This window comes from Gracilinanus agilis, chromosome 5, assembly GCF_016433145.1.
Source record: "Gracilinanus agilis isolate LMUSP501 chromosome 5, AgileGrace, whole genome shotgun sequence".
NCBI lineage: Eukaryota > Metazoa > Chordata > Mammalia > Didelphimorphia > Didelphidae > Gracilinanus > Gracilinanus agilis.
This window is the reverse complement of record NC_058134.1, coordinates 218,982,497-219,000,584: the sequence shown is the minus strand read 5'-3', so window position 1 is coordinate 219,000,584 and position 18,088 is coordinate 218,982,497. Positions and strand designations below refer to the sequence as shown.

At 40.8% G+C, this 18,088-nt stretch overlaps 1 protein-coding gene across 1 annotated transcript in view; it reads right to left on the bottom strand.

Moving 5' to 3' along the window:
- The window catches only part of MYH9 (myosin heavy chain 9), a 141,268-nt gene that overhangs the window by 1,341 nt on the left and 121,839 nt on the right, over window positions 1–18,088 (bottom strand). The window lies entirely within an intron of this gene.

The window sequence follows — 18,088 nt, the reverse complement described above, 5'->3', positions numbered from 1 at the left end:
ATAGTCTTTGCTATTGGGATGGCTAACTCTGAGCTCCTTTCCTTTTCATCTTCTTCTTTGTCCCCCACAAAGTAGAAGCATTTCTAGGGCCTTTTCTTTTTTGAGGTAAACAGGGTCACACATATAGTAAGTGTCTGAGGATGGATTAGAACTCATAAAGATGAGTCTTCCTGATTCTTAGCCTAGTGCTCTACCTACTGTACCACCTAGCTCCCAACAGGATTCTTGGGAGTAAGAAGCACTTTGTGAGCCATAAAGGAATTCTTGCTCTTCCTCCGGCAACGTCTGTAATTTACTGACATAGGGGAACCCTATTATTGTCCCACCTTCCCATGGAATCTGTCAGCACCCAGATCTTCACTGGATAATTCCTTGATCTCCCTCAATACCAGAGGAGGTTCCTCTTTGGTGTAAGAAATATAGATGAAGTAGATGTCATCAGTTTCTAGCAAGACTAGCCAGTAACCTGGTAGACATCCCAAGGGTCCCAGACCCCTTCAGCTCCCAGGAGTTACCTCTGTGGACCTAACTGATGTGAAAATCTCCCCAGAGAGCTTTCTCCAAAGAAGGGCTGCTACTCTTCTCTGTTCATTTTAGCTTGGAAGTCCTTCACAGGCTTCTCTTCTGGGACAGAAAAAGAAGGAAATGATTAGCAATTTATTCTTTTGGGCCCAGAAGATTTGGGTTTAGAAGCTCAATTAAAATGCGTATTCTTCTAGGGGTAGGGGAGAAGGAGGACATTAATCTGGGGTCACCTTTTGGTCAGAAGATCTTATTCTGTCACTTTTCTACTCGATAAGCAAGTCATTCCCTTACTCAATGAACTCTAACAGCTCCCTATTACCTTTAGCATCAAGTGTTCAATTTTTTTAAAAGCCCTTCAGAACCTTGCCATTTCCTCCCTTTCTAGTCTAGTAGTACCCTACTTTTATCCACATGTTGTACAGTCCAGTGACACTGGTCTCTTGGCTATTCCTCAAACTTGACCCTCCATCTCCTACCCTATGCCTTTCCCCTGGCTGTCTGTCATGGCCAGATGTTTGTGCTCTTCACTTCTATCAGGTGTTAGCTGTCCTGGCTTCCTTCAAGAGTCAGTGCAAATCTAACCTTCTACAAGAGCTATTTCTCAGTCCTTCTCACTGCTCACACCTTTCCCCTGACATTGCTTACCATTTACACTATATTTATCTGGTATGTACTTCTATTTTTGCTAGCAGGTTTTCCCTTCAGCTCCCCCATAAGCTCCTTGAGAGCAAGGAATATTTTTGTCTTTCTTTGTAACCTCAGTGCTTAGCCTAGTGCCTGACAAATAGCTATTATTTACTAAATGTTTGTTGACTAACAAGTCAGCAGGCAAAAGGGATGGGGAATGGGACAAGGGCAAGGAGGACCCTTAGATGCAGAGCATGGGACACTGATCCTGTAGGGTGTGTATGGGTAAATGATGTCAGTAAGTTGCCTGCTTTGCATGATGGACTTATTTAGGAGACCTACATTGGAATCCTACTTTTGACATTGCTACACCTATGAGTCAGGACAAGTCACTTAATCTTCATGAGCCTCAGTTTCCTCATCTACAAAATGGGCATAATAACCCTTACACTCTTGAACCAGTATTGTTGAAAGGAAAGTGCTTTGAGAGCATATCATGAGGGCAGCTGGGGCTGAGGGTAGGGTGGGATGAGGCACAGAGAGGGGAGATGGAGGCTAAAAGTATCCTTCTCTGCTTGTATGAGGTCTCACACTGCTCAGTTACTCACCAAGGGTCAATTTAGAAGATTTAAGGAACAAATTCCCAACAATGAAAGGTTCCCCAAAGCAAGTCTTTAGGGCCCAGCTAAAATACTGATTTTACTCCCCCATGACATCTCCAAAGACATTGTCAAATCCCAGAAGCTCAAGGTTCAGTCTCAGAGCTTTCAGAAGTAAATAAGTAAGAGCTCCCATTGAATGAGCACTTGAAGAATTGCTAAGTGATTTATGCTTATTATACATATTCAAACCTTTGAAGGAGATGTTATTATTTAGCCTTGTCTTTACAAAGGAGGAAACCAAGGCTTTCCAGGGGTGGGAATGAGTAGGAATCTTAGGGAGGTTTCAGATCACCTCAGAGTACACTCTGGGGATTTGCCTGCCACCTTGTCAAGCTCCATTGGGAGGTAGATCCAGTGTCCAGTAGAAATAGGTTGGGTATGAAACCTGGCTTTCTGGGCATGGAATAACCCATCTGTATTGGGTTCACCTGACCACACTGAGCATCTCTGACTTAGGTTCACAAGAAAGAATAGTGAAGAAGGAAACACTGTCATGGAAGAAGGTGACTTGGGTGTCCATCCTCTTCTTACACTTAACAGCTGTGTGACCTTACGCTAGTCTTTTATCTTGAGGGATTTGTCTCCTCATCTGCAAAACGGGCATCATAATATTTGTCCACCCAGGGATGCACCATGGGACATGTTCAGAAGTGGCCCTTCCTGACTAAACTATTATCAGCAAAGCAAATTCCCAAGATAGCCACAAAGAACCCATGATGCAAATGCTCTCCACAGTCAAGGAAGGAGCTGTTGGAGTCTGACTGCAGATCAATGCATGCCATTGTTATAAACAAAAGGGGTCATAAGGAGATATAGATATACAGTGATGTGAATGTATCTATCTGTATTCTCTCTAGCTGCAGGTGATGGAGGAACACCAACCCCGATCACCCTTGATAGTTGTTATAATTTCCCCTTTTCTCTAACAGTTGTCCAGGGAGGACCCCCGAGAGGTTAAATGGATGGGTAACCTTTCCAAGTCCAACCTGGGGTTGGATGAATTAATATAGGGCTTTGATTTGCCTTGGATTACATTTGGTCCCCAAGGGTCATGATATAAAGATCACTCAGGAAGGTACTTGTTAAACTCTCTTTATCTATAATCAAGGAAAGGGTAAATAGGACAAGGAATGGGAATCCGAGACCCTATCAATCTAATATCTATGCCTAGTTGACAATCAGGACTGGAGGCTATTGATCTAGTAGAAGCTGGAGCTTTATTCTCTCCACTACCTCTGGCCCAGCCTAGCCACAGCCAAGCCAGAGAATAGGGAATGCTATTGATGCAGCTGTGACGGTGATCTTATTCTCTCAGCTTTCTCACTACTAGTGTTTGGTGATGCAGCTCTCATAGTCTTTCAGGAAATATTCAGATCTATTCCTACCCTCTTCTTCATAGACCTCCCTGCCTCCCTTTACCACCCATGCAGAGATTTCCCAGTCCAGAGATTCTTGTTCAGAGACATTCAGAGCCCAGAGAGACCTCGAAAGATCCCCTCCAAGTGGCTGTCAGGGGTATTTATACTGTCAGGCCAACCGACATTTGCCCCTGGCTCATGGCACCTGGGAACATTCCATGTCTTCCAACTGCCTTCCCTGTCATTCAAGGTGGCATCCATCATTTCCCAGATTATGAATATAACACCATATTCCACTTTATTTCCTTCGTGAATTTTTTTATATGTGTGATATGTGTCTTCTATCATTGTATGAGCAATATGGAATATGTATTACATAAAAGCTCTGCTATAATGTATATCAGATTATTTACTGCTGTTATAATGAATTCCTGGGACAAGATGGATATCACTTTGCGTGACATGATCGTCAGTTGGAGACCTCAGAATGTACCCAGGTTGCCATGAGCCAGAGCCAAAAGTCAGTTGGAGCCAACCCTATAAATACCCATCATGCACAGCACAAGATAGCTCATTCTGGAGCAATCTTGGGTGGCAGGTGGTTCAAGAGAGGGAGGGTGGACCCTATATCTGCAATTCAGCTTCCTTGCCTGAGAGACTTAGAGAGCTATTATATCTACCATCAATAGAGCTGAGAGAGAGCAGTACTACTGTCATTCAAGAAGATCATCAACAGTCTTCCCTATTCTTTGGCTTGGCTCCAGCCAAGTTAAGCCAGAGTTAGTGAGAGGGTGAAGAATCTCTAGCCTCTACCTGATCCAGCAACCTCTATAGCTTAGATCATCTCTTTAGGTAATCAGCAATAGCATTCCTAGATCCTCTATCCTTTACCTTGTTCCTAACCCTGTTAAGGCAGAATTAAAGACAGTTGTTTGATACCAAATCAAAGATTGAAGTGCCTTTCCTGAGTGGTGAATATATGTAAATCCATTAGGAAGGGGAAGATAGTCACACAGTCAGACTCATAGCGTTATCCAATCAGCGCATTAATAGCCCATATCAACATTCAAACCAATCCTAGGTTGAGGAACTAGAGAAGCTGACAACACACACAACTTCTCAGTGGTTCCCTGCCTGGGCAACTGTCGAAAGGAGACAGCTTGGCAGGCTCAGTCCAGCAGGACCTGTCAGGTGGGAGAGATATAGCCCTCCTATTAGTAGCACTCACACAGAGGTGTGTGTGTGTGTGTGTGTGTGTGTGTGTGTGTGGTGTGTCCTCTCTTCCCATTCCCATTTTAACACTGCCTTGGGTACTGAGGTGGGGAGGGAGGGAGAGAACCGGAATTGTCAAATGTCAGAAAATAATTGTAATTGAACAAAATTATAAGTGCATAGCAAAATTTTTTTTTTAAAAACCCTTACCTTCCACCTTAGAATGAGTACTATGTCTTGGTTCCAAGGCAGAAGACTGTTAATAGCTAGACAATGGGGGTTAAGTGACTTGCCCAGGGTCACCCAGCTTGGAAGGATCTGAGGTCAGATTAGACCCCAGGACCTCCCATCTCAGCACAATTTTTGAAAAGTGATCCTTCTCAGTTCCATTTGACCATATGGTACATTGGTGCCTGCTTCTAGCCATGAGATGACCAGAACCAGGAAAGACTACTCTGAACCTCAAGATGTCTGACCTGACCCACAGGCTTCCCTGTCAGTGTGTGTTTCTCTTTGGTGGGGAAGCAGTACCCAGCTAACACCTGGAGTTATATTTATACTACCACTTTCAGAGAATTGCTATCAGAGAAACACTTTATAAATTATCAAGTGAATGAGTGTGTGTGTGTGTGTGTGTCCGTGTGTGTGTGTGTGTGTGTGTGTGTGTGTGTGTGGTAGAGAAAGAGGGAAAGGAGAGAGTAATGAGAGAGAAAAAAGGAAAGAGAGAAGAGAAAAATGGAGAAGCAGAGGGGAAAAGCGAATCAGGAGATGGAAGAGAAGAAGGGGGAATTCTCCTTATTAGGAGTGATGAAGCTCCTATAAAGATTAACCCCAGAGACAGGAAGTGGTCTGTTTATTAAGTCTGAAAAGAAACTATACTTTGCCTTCTCTAAACTCTGAAATCTTTCTTACATCACCATGAAAGGAACAAAATCAGTGAGTGAATCTCCATGTTGAAAGGGACCTGAGAAGTCATCTAGAAGCCTTCCCTGATCTCCCCAAATGCAAGGGTCACCTCTTTCCCAGACTCCCTTTCCCCATATTCCCTCACATCTATTTTGTATTGACTTGTCTGTTCCCCCCCCTCTCTCCCCAGCACCCAGGACAGCTCTTGGCACACAGTGGGTATTTCAGAGACTTGACCCCAGGTCTCTCTTCTGCACATCTGGCCAACAGACAGTTAGTGGTCCAGTCTCTGCTTGGAAAGTCCCAGTCACAGGATACTGGGAGTATTGGAACAAATCTCATTCCCCTAGGGTCCATTCTATCATTATGAGAAACTTCTATAAATGCAGGCAATTTTGGCTTCTCAGCCATTATTTTCCCCATCCCCTGCACTGGCCTTGGCAGCTACAGACCCTATGAAGCTGCCAGTGAGAGGCTCTACTAGCGGGGGAGTAGGAATAGAATAGGGACCAAAGGCAATGCCAAAGTTATGAATGTGAGAGCCTGCCTCAGAGTCAGAGTCCTGAGTTCAAGTCCCACCTACTACACACACTGACTGTGTAATCTTACAAATTACTTCCTCTCCCTTTCCTCTCCTCTGGCAATCTTCTCAGATTATGAGTTGCATCATTAGAGAGAAAGTCAGAAGTTGGAAAGATAGCTTTGGCCATGTTGGATCTGAGATGCTGCCAGAGATGTCCCATTGGCTATTATGTTTGTAGGTGTGGAGTTCAAAAGAAGAGGTCAAGACAGAAGAAATGGATTATGGGTTATTAATTTAGAGATTATAGTTGGGTGGGAATGAAGTTGTTGAGAGAAAAAGAAGAGGTCGACAAAGCAAGACCCTTCATGGACAACCAGCTGCCTCAAGAGGTCAGAAAGAAAATAAGGAACCAGGTAGGGGCAAAGGAGGAGCTATCAGAGATGGGGAATAACCTGGAGAATTTGGTGTCTTGGAAGCTGAGGGAAAAGACTAGTGGGGGAGGAGGGTCAACAGTGACAAAAATGGAGAGACAGGGACAGCTAGTGGATAGAGCACCAGACCTCGAGTTGGGTGGATTTGGGTTCTCAGACATAGACCCTTCCTGTGTGACCCTGGGCAAGTCACTTAACTCCTACTGCTTAGCCCTTACCACTCCTCTGCTTTGAAACCAATACTCAGTATTAATTCTAATATAGAAGTTAAAGGTGTATATATCTATATATTTATTTATTTGATTTATTTGTTTTTTGTTTTTTGTTAAAATAGACACGAGGCAGCTAGAATGTCATGCTCAGAGGTGGGAGGTCCTGGGTTCAAATATGGCCTCAGATCACTACTTCGCTGTAAGACCCTGGGCAAGTAATTAGTCCATTGCCTAGCCCTTGACAATCTTCTGTCTTAGAATTCTGAAGTGTCTGTGGAACATCTAGACAGGAATTCAAAAGGTTAAGAGCGGAGGAAGGCATCGTAGACATAGAGGATGTCATGAATGAACAGGCAGAGAGGCAGGCAGGAGAGAAAGTGTCCTCAGGAGACAGAGAGCTGCCCAGTTTGGTTAGACATATAATGTTAAGAGTAATAATATAGGGTGGAAATGGGAGATAATTTAAAAAGTTAGAAATCAAAAGAAAAGCCAGCTGGGAATCAGAATGAAAGCAGGTAAGAAATTAAGAGAAACTTGGCTCTGGGAGAAGGGGGCTAATGATAGCAAAATGGATTAGAGGAACCTTCAGGTCTAAGGTATAAGTGGTAGATTGGATTGCTCCCACATTATGGTAGAAGTCAGTGGGCAAGGGGCCTTAGGGGATGGATGCTTCCTGTGACTCCAGTATGGAGTCTGATGGGATGTTCACTAGTGTTCATCATAGGCAAAGAGAAGTAGTGGTAAAATAATAATCTTGTCTCTTGGTACCATGGAAAGGAAAATGGCTCTGAGTTCCAATCCTGTTCTACTGCTTACTCTCTGGGTGACTTGTGGCAAATCCCTAACTGCCTTGGACCTCTGTAAAACAGATTTGACTAGATGGTCTCTAAGGCTCCTTCCAGCTCAGGCTCTAGGCTCCTGAGTTCCTGCTTAGCCTTCAGCTGCCATCTTGGCCACTGCTGCTTCTCTGATCTCCTAAGCAAAATGGGGCCCATGGATCATGGCCATCCTCAATGTGGAGAAAACCAATAAAGGCCAGAACTCAGTCTCCAAATCTTACAGTCTGTCCCTGCCTCAATAATTATGGGTGGGGTAGGGTGGTGGGATCTAGACTATGTTGCTGCAACTTATCAGAAGTTTCATTATAGGAATCACAAACACAAATCACATAGCAATTGTATAACCAAGTTGGTTCCAGACTTCACTACCCTGGACCCTCAGCTCCCTGGCTCAGTAGGCTATTGATATAAAATCCATTTGGAAGAAGATTCCTTCTAAGCAGATTTTATCAAACATAGCAATTCCAAGAAAGGGGAAACTTCTCATTATCCAGAATTCGAAAATGAAGCTTCTCTACTTGGGAAGTTTGCTAAAACAAAAATCTTTTTAGTCTTTGTGGAAGAAGTCTTTTTGGCAGACCATGATGTCCCCAGAGCATGGTTTTTATAACAACAGGTTACATTTTTGAGCTGAGAGATGAGAGGGCCAAAATCACATTTGCAAAACAAGTTTGTTTGTTTTTTTAAACTCTTACCTTCCATCTTAGAATCAATACTGAATAATATTGGTTCCAAGGTAGAAGAGTGGTAAGGGCTAAGCCTTTGCCTAGGGTCATACTCCTATAAAGTATCTGAGGTCACATTTGAATCCAGGACCTCCTTCCTGTCTTTTGGGCCTGGCTCTCAATCCACTGAACCACCCAGCTGCCTTCCCCTCCTCCCCCTTTTTTTTAATAGCTTACCTGATTGTCCTAAGAATAGAGCTTTGGGACAGCTAGGTAGCTCAGTAGAAAGAGAGCCAGGACTGGAGATAGGAGGTCCTGAGTTCAAATCTGGATTCAGCCAGTTCCTAGCTGTGTGACCTTGGGCAAGTCACTTAATTCCCATTGCCTAGCCCTTACTATCTATTTGCCTTGGAACCAATATATAGTATTGATTCTAAGAAGGAAGATAAGGGTTAAAAAAAAAAGAATTAGAGATTTGCCCATAGTTCCATAGAAAGTATCAGAGGTGTGAATTTGGACAAAGTTCTCAAAATTCTAAAGCTAGTGGACTTCCCTTCCATCACAGTTGCCCCTTCTGTCACCTTGAGCAGCAGGGGGACTGTAGTAGGATATTTGGTAATTAGGAGTTAAGTAAGAATTCATTAGGACATAGAGATAAATAACATAAGTGATTTATAAATGCATAAAGAGAGGTAAGTTAGGTTTCTTTAAATGGAATTCTGGAGAGGAATTATGGGTGAGAGGATTTTCCCAGAGTGCCTTGTGAGGCAGTTACCCAACTGTCTTAGCACAGGATGGATCCTGTGGTGATAAGGAGGTCTCAAAGGCAACTTGACAAAACCTGGGAAATTCTCAGTTACTTTGCTATGACAAAATTCATCTAGCAAACCATTACATCAAAAGATATTGCTTGTAGAAAAATCATTGCCAGCCCAGCTTATTTGCTATGACTTCGGAAAAGGCTGTGGAGAATCTGAGCTGTTGTTTCCAACTAGACAGCTAAGAAGAAAGACTAACTTGCTCTTCTTTTATAAATAAGTTAAAATTTAGTGTAGAATAAGATAAGAATAGTTTTTTGGGGAATTTAGATAGAGAGGTAGGTAGAGTAGCTCCAACTTTGTTGGAGACTGAAGAGATCTTTGCGGATCAGAGGGTTTGGGGTTATTAGGTAAGATTTATTAGCTTAGGGATTAATATATTCTTTTCCACTTATTTCATTTTCCTATCCCCTTTCCTTAGTTTTTTATTATAATAAATATATTTTTACATATTCTTGCTTAAGTTGGAATTCTTAAGACTGCTACAAGAAGCCATCTTGTTTCAATAGTCATAACTTACAGCCTATCCATAAGGACAAAAGTATAGTGATATCACATTATACAAATTATCTAGTACAACAGGACCCTTAGACTTATTGACTGGCTGCCCTACCTTCCTCCTTAACTGACTCTGCCCTCACCTGACCTTTCCCTGCCCAGCCATCAAGGGACAGGCTAGAAGTTTGTTCAGGTTCTCTAGGGGGAAATTTTATGGTTCTGGTTAGGGTTAGGGGGAACTGAGGTTGGAGGAAAAAGCCATAATCTCTTCCCCAGCTCTGATGAAAGCCAGCTGTGCTTACCTCTTTAGGGACCACCCAAGAGCCCAGGGACCAGAAGCATCCAGATCTCTTCATCCTGCCTGCAGGACACCTGGAGGTTGAATATGGCTACTCCCTAGAACAGCTCTACTGATGGGTTTCTGTGGGTTGTGGGGGAGGAGCCACATGTGACATCACATCCAGGCCAAAGAACAGTCATGATAAACCTCTTATAGTCTTTAGAAGGAACCTTAAAACCACAATCTGCAGCCACAGTCACTAGGCATGGTGTGAACCAGAGTAGACACAGAACTATGTGGGGAGCCCGTTTGGAGGAATTCACGTGATAATGATGAAGCCTCTATTTCTTGCCATCCTTTGGGTAACAGAAGCTCTTAAAGGGCTTGACTTCATCTAGTGTAGCAAACCATCCCTAAATACACATAGTGATGTGAGTTACTTTGGGGAGGCAAATACATAAATGTGAAGGATAATTTGGAAGAAGAAAAGCAAAAAGCAGTAACATTAAAAGAAAATATGCTCTCTTTATAAGCAAAACATTTGATTTCAAAAATGTGACATATAGAGAAAATATAAGGATTATAGATTTCCACTCAAAGCATGAGAAGTCAAAAAATCTAAATACCACAATGCCAAAAACAAAAACATGCAAACTGCCCAGAACTATCATAAACAGAAAACATACTTTTTTGTGCACATAGAAACCATTTTTATCAATTGTTTTCTGAAATGCTGTGATCCAGATTCTCTCCCTTCCTTCTCTGAGGGGTAAATAATCTGATAGCAGTTTTACCAGTGCTGTCATATAATACATAATTCCATATTCCTCATGCTGGGAAAGAAGACACACAGTGTATATGCAAGAAAAAACTCATGAAATTAATAAAATGAAAAATGGTATTGTAGCAATAAGTTAGGGATAGAGTGATTTCAGGGAATAGCTAAAAGAAGGGAATTTTGGTACAACCCCTGGGAGAGGATTCTGGGAAGGAGAAAGGACTTGTGGGAGTGTGATCTGCTTTGAAGTAAACAGTTACCCTGAGTATAGAGATCATCTGCCAGAGACCATCTCCAGAAATCCTCTTTGGCCAAGGTAATCCAGAGATTTTCATCTGTGACTTTGGATTACTTAGAGCAGCCAAACCCAGGCTTTTCCCTTTCCTTTTTTGTTAATCACTAGAGGGCAGAACAGGTTAGAGTCTGTTAGTGTTGGGGTTTTATCAGGGAACTGTAGGCAGGACCCAGAGAAGAGACAGAAGACTCTTCTTTTGCAGGAGATGTAGAAGTTTGGGTGGAGCTCAGTTTCTAAGAGTTTTAGGGTATTACCTACCAGTTTTCCTTACTCCTTTTATAAAATAAATTTTGTTTTTTATAAGCCTAGAGTTTTGTGCTTTATTGGCCCTGGAGAGTTCCTAGGTGGGTTGTATCATCTCACATCCCTCTAGGACAATTCCCTATTACAGTATGCTTTAATCTGTAGTCAGCCTCCAACAGTTCCTTCTATGGCTGCAGATAGAATTTTTCATCATGATTTCCTTGTTGATAATAAATTAGTCATTCACTGTTGTTATTATACAATATTTCTGTTACTATATACACCAGCAATTCCCAAAGTGGGTGCTACCGCCCCCTGGTGGGTGCTGCAGCAATCCGGGGAGGCAGTGATGGCCACAGGTGCATTTATCTTTCCTATTAATTGCTATTAAAATTAAAAAAAAATTAATTTCCAGGGGCTAAGTATTATTTTTTCTGGAAAGGGGGCAGTAGTCCAAAAAAGTTTGGGAACCACTGATATACACTGTTTTCCTGGTTCTGCTCACTTCACTTTGCATCAGTTCACACAAGTCTTTCCTGGTTTTTCTGAAATCATTCTAATAGTCATTTCTTATACCATAATATTCTATTATAACCATCACAATTTATACAGTCATTGCCCAACAGATGGATATCCCCTATTTCCAACTCTATGCCACTTCAAAAAGAGTTGCTATAAATATTTTTTATATGTGTCCTTTTCCTTTTTCTTTGATCTCTTTGGGATATAGACCTAGTAATGGTTTTGCTGGATCAAAGGGGATGCATAATTTTATGGCTCTTTGGGCACAGTTCCAGATTGTTCTCCAATATGGTTGTATCAATTCACAGCTCTACCAACAATGTATTAGCATCTCAATTTCCCTACATGCCATCCCATAGCTATCATTTTCCTTTATGGTTATATTAGCTAATATGATAGGTATAAGGTAGTATCTCAGAGTTGTTTTAATTTGTATTTCTTGAATCGATAGTTATTTTGGAGAATTTTTTTCATGTGACTATAGATGGTTTTAATTTCTTTATCTCAGAACTTCCTGATCATATCCTTTGACCATTTGCCAAATTGGGAATTCTTTGTTTTCTTATAAAATTTACTTTGTTCTCTACATATTTGAGAAATGAGGCCCTTAGCAGAACCACTTGCTTTAAAATATTTTTCTTAGCTTTTTTGTTTCCCTTCTGATCTTGGTTGTATTGGTTTTGTTTGTATAAAACCTTTTTAATTGAATAGAATCAAAATTATCTATTTTATTTCTTGTAATGCTCTCTGCATCTTGCTTGGTCATAAATTCTTCCTTCATCCATAAGTCTGACAGGTAAGCTATTCCATGGTCCTCTAATTTGTTTATGGGATTGCTCTTCATTTCTAGATCAAGTATCCTTTTTATCTTTATTATTTATCCATTATCTTGGGGTGAGATGGTGAGAGATGTTGGTCTGAGATTAGTTTTTGCATACTATTTGCCACTTTTCCCAATACTTTTTTGTCAAATAGTGAGTTCTTCCTCTTCTTGTGCTTTCCCCTAAAAGAATCCATATATCATCTCTAGAAAAAAAGAGAAACCCAAGACTATAAACTCCAAGACATAAAGGAGTTAAACTGAACAATTCCATCGAGTAAGCTCTTGAATAGGAAGGAAAAGCAGTTTGAATAACACATTATTCTGCATTCACCAGAAAATGCCTTAAGGGAAGGCAATAATATGTTCTAAAGAGCAATGGATTTCAAGATGCAGCCCAAGACTAGTCAATCTGAGCTTAACTATAAAAGGAAAAAAGAGCAATGTTCAATAATAAAGGGGTGTTCTGAACATTTTCCTAAGGAAAACCAGACCTGAAGAGGTTATTACTTTCTTAAACACCCTAAACAATGGAAACACAGGATGAATGAATGAATGCAACAGCCAAGGATGGCAATTAGCAATAGAGTGACAGCAGAGACAACAGTAAGAGCTGAAAGCAACCTTTTAGAATGTAGCATGCTGACTGAGTGACAGAATTGTTTGATGGAAGAAGCAAAGGATCGTGGGATAAGGAATCCTGGAAGGAGGGGCTTTTGGTCAGGGAGCTCAAGGCGAAAGGAGGGGAGAAGCTCCCTAGTGACTGATTTGAGAGCCAAATCCTAAGGGTTTCTTGAACTATGATATTCCAAAAGCCTGTGGTTCTAGTCAGTCATCTATTGCCATCCAAAGGAGATTGAGATCTCCAGATTTGAGGGGTCTAGGATGCTGGGAGCAGACCCTGAAAACTCTACTCATACCTTGCCTTACAAGGGACCCTACCTAAATTACTATAGCTTAGATCACAGATAAGAATCCAGATTTAAGGGGACAGGAAGGTGAACCTTTAGGTTGAGCCATTTGGCTCCCCAAGGGAAAGGACCTTGAAGGGGTAGACCTTTTAGGGTTTTCCCTTGATTTCCTCTATCCTCCCCCTTCTCCAGCTACCTTGTTTAATCCTTAATAAATAACTCAGTCAGATCAAAGGTGGAAAGTCAATTCACGGGGCAAAGAGGAGAAAAGGGACTTTGAGTTAGTTGCTCAACTTGGACTCCATTTTGAGCAAGACCCTCTGCACTGCCAACAATGGTCAAGGGGAGGCTTCTGTTCTGAGAGGGCCTGTCCTTATTCAGCGGGGTTTCCACCCACCACATCAGTTAGGAAAGCCTTCCCACTAGTCACCAGCTCAGGTCTCTCATAAGCCACCATTTCAGAGAAATCCCCTCAGTTTTTCCTAGTAATAATGGCACATTGAGAGAGGAATTGATAGACACACATCTTGGTCCATCATTCCTTGCCACCTCATCTCTCTCAAATATAGCATTTATTACAGTTGGCAAGCCAGTCTAGGTTAACCTAACCTACAAAATTTTTAAAGAAAAATCTATTTTTGAGAAAAAAAGCCTCTGTGGGAACCAGGAGGTAGTCATCTTTAATACAGCAATGCCAGTTAGGACATCAAATCTACCCAACAACAGATTCAACCAATAGGAAGCTGCTTGCTCCTTGGGGAGGGGTTGTTTCTTATGAAAAGCACTACAGGCAGAACCCTATTCATCACCATGAGTTTAAGTGCCTTGATGTACAATTTCTGGTACAGATTGTATGATCTATGGGCTATCATGATCCCTGAATATGTCCTACATTTTATAACTTTCTATGACAGCTACAATTGGCTAAAGTTAGAACTAGTTCATCTGTACTCATATACCAACAACATTTGCAGTGATAATATCTTTCCTGCAATTCTACTGGGCATTTAAAAGATTAATCCAAAAGATATTAGGAAACAAAACAAATGGGGATAAAGGCAATATACTGATTTTGGTACTACAAAAGGAAATTGAACAACTAAAGGAAATAAATAGGCAACTTAAAGAAGAGAAAGATAACAAGCAAGGGAACATAATACAGGTAGCTACACAAACAATTGACAATGACAAAGAAACAAAGCAAGAAAACACAGAAGGGGCTGAGGCAGCTATGCCAATCCAAGATCACACCAAGTTACAAGGGGATTCTGGAATAGTCCACTTAAAGCTACATAAAACATTTACATCTGGGTACCTGGACAGCCTAAAGAGTCACATGCCTAAATTCTACCTCCACCCATTCAAGTTCATAAAAGAATTTGAAAGGGCCCTGTGTCTTTATGATCCCACCTTTGAGGACATTGAGATTCTTTTGAGAAAACTCTTTACCTCATCCGAAAAGACAATTTATAGAAAAAATCTGTAGGAAGCCAGATTTAACATTATGGCCTCAGGAATATTGTGATTTGGAAATTTCTAATCACCAGAATTTAGTGTATTTGAGGATATGTAGGGAAGATCTCATAGAAGCAATGAAAACCTTTGCAAAATGGCCTGATTCTTGGGGAAAGTTTGAGAAACTGAGGCAGGAGATAGGGGAACATTCTTCCCTATTTCTAGATAGACTGGTTGAAGCTGGGAAGATAATCCTGGGGTTCCAGAATTTAAATGAAGATAATTTGCAGCACATCAGGAGGCATTTTATTAAGGGAAGCAGTTTGCCCATCAAAACTTACTTTAAATTACATTGTCCAGGATGGGAGTCACTCAACCTGGATGATTTGAGAAAAACAGTTTCCTATATCTAGTGACAAAGAACAAAAACAGAATTCTAAAGACAAAGATGACATAATTAAAGAGCTTAAGGAACAACTAAAGAGGCCAAATCAACAATAAAACAAAAGGAGACAGATGAGATAAAAAATCTTTCCACCATACAAACATACAAACCTAGGAATCAATACCAACAAAACAGAAGGCAAATAACACCAGGAGGTGTTTTTTGTGCAGGAAGCTGGGGCACATAGTGAGATTCTGTCATTTCAAAGCCCAATTGGACCTGAAGAACAATAAGAAAAGGTCCTACAATAATACTTACACAAATTCAAGATATAATCACACTTACAATAGGGAAAATAAATGTTGTAACCATAACTGCAAGAGCTCCAGTTATGCCCTCGATCTGAAAAGTATGTAGGATTACATCACCCAAGGCATGAAACCAAGGTATTCCCAAGTCTCTGCTTTGGTGAAAAATTCTATCTTATAAAACCAGGAAACAAGTTTGGCACATAAGAAAAAAGATAAGAGGTACAAAAATAAGAATAGAAGAGAAAACCAAGAAGTGGAGATTTTAAGCATAGAAATATATGGTGGGGATGGAGAAGCAAAGATTAAAACTAATGAACAAATAGAAGAGAATCAAATGAACAGGGATGTAATAGAGATCAAAAATAGAATTTATGGGATAAAGGATAATGATACAAAGAAAGAGGAGAACAAAGATATACTTACAAAAGATTTTAAGATAAACATCAAATGTATTAGCAAACAAAAATGAAGAAACTACAAAAGGCAAAGTGTTAGCACTTACAACAACAAAGAAGTTATTAAAATCTTCAGCTCATACTAACAAGAATGTTACAGAGATACAAAACCATAACATAACAACAGAAACTACACACCAACAACATATACTAATAAAACCAAATACAAAAGAACATTAAACAAACTTACTAGGGTATTCTAGGCAGTTTGACACACAAATTGCAAATGAAAAGGAAGACAGTAAAAAGCAACTTGAAAAATGGGCCAGTGGGAAGGAAAAAGCAACATCTTTAAGCATTCAAACAAGCAGACCTCCAGGAGAATAGGTATATGGGAATATTAAAATAAAAAGGAATTTCTTTGACATAATAACAAATTCAAAACTCAATCCTGAAGTCACAGAATTCAAAACAAACAGTTCTATAGAAATAATTGCAAGAGAATGCATTATTCACCCATTACCAAACCCAAGCTTTTATGCCTTCAGCAAAGCCTCCAGCTGAAGTAAATTCTAAATTCTTAAATCAAAAAGCACTTAGAGGAATCTAAAGAATATTATGCAAAAGCAGAACAGCACAACTGGGAAATGGGTAACATGTGTATTATGAAAATGGCAGGGTGGAATTCATTCAATTTATGCCATTTTCATAATACACATGATATATACATGGACAGACCCAGAGTTCAATCTTATAGAATCTCTGTTGCCTATAAACACACCAAATAACATTGTGTTTACCCAACAAGCCCCAAATCCTTTAAATCTTTCATCTATATAATTTATAATGTTAACTCCTGATTGGAATGGAATGCATAGTCAGCAATACATTTCCAATACAGACATGCAAATTTCTTCATGCAAGCTCTCCCTGAATCTAAACTTGTGATTTATCAACAAAGCATGTTTAGGGAAACAGGAAAAGCTTTATCTTTCCACTACCCAATAGAAAATCCATTGCAAAATACTAATACTCTTCCTGAAATAACATCTGTAAAGAACAGTGAAACAAAACAAGAAAGTGAACAGCAAAGCAAAGTGGTCAGAATAACATCATTGCAAAACCAACTAATAACCTAGAGAATGCAAACCCATTGCAAACTGAAACTAAAGAGCAAATGGAAGGTTCAGTTCCAGAACAAACTGTGGCTAATTTGCAACAAGAATGTGGAGCAGATTGTAGCAACACAGACACAGTAGATGAAGGGGATCAGAGCAATATTGGATTGCTAGTTCCAACAATGGAGAATGTTACACCTCCAGAAGAAAACCATATGTAAGTGGATATTGATCCACAAAACCTAGCCATGTCATTGCAAAGGTTTTTAGATTTACTGTATATAAGGAACTTAGGGACCATCATCTACAAAAGTGTCAATGACAAGATGCAGAGAGCTCACACATATTTCTTTTTTTAAAACCCTTACCTTCCCTCTTAGAATCAACGCTGTATATTGGTTCCAAGACAGAAGAATGGTAAGGGCTAAACAATGGGGGTTAAGTGACTTGCCCAGGGTCACACAGCTGGGAAGTGTCTGAAGCCAGATTTGAACTTAGGACTTCCCATCTCTAGGCCTGACTCTGTATCTACTGAGCCACCCAGTTGCCCCCTAAGAGCTTTCTTTCTAAATGCACATGAGACAGAGGTGAAGGTAGAAATCAGGTGGATATCATGGTGGAGAGATAGGTCTTAGGCATTATGAAATTAACTTCCTGGCATGTCACCCACACATAAATCAATGTTTTTTGTGGGACTAATCACATAATGGAAGAGTGCATGGAAGGGAGGGAGAAGAGAAGTGTGCCATGTACCCTGGTCAAACTGAGGTCTATGAAAGAAGGGAAGGACTCCTGTGGTCACTCAGGAAGAGGAGAGCCTGCAGCAGAGTAAGGAAGTGGGAGGAGGGACTGAAAGGGGGCAGTATGGGAGAAGCTTTGTTTTGGTGACAGGAAGGAATGCTTCAATGAATGTAGAGATATTCTGTGAAGGGAGATAGAGAACTTGCACTGGAGATTTTGTTTGGGAATTTGATGCCTGAAGAGACTGTTCATGTACCTCAGGAGCTGGAGAGGGGTGGCATTGGAACTTCCAAGGCAGCAAAAACCTGAGGGAGTGGGGAGGACATGGACCCAAGGACATTTTGAAAGAAATGGGGAAGGAAGGTGCCCAGGGGTGGTGGACTGTATAATCAGAGGTATCTGATACCAGGGTAGGTTCTGCCATGGGCACTCTCCTTTCTCTCACTGCAAGAATTGGGGTTTTCCTTAGAGTCACAATGGAAAGGCAGGAAGGGGGTGACCTAGAATAGTCACTTTGGCAATTCGATAAGTAAAAAGGCCATGAGCCAGAGAATGAGG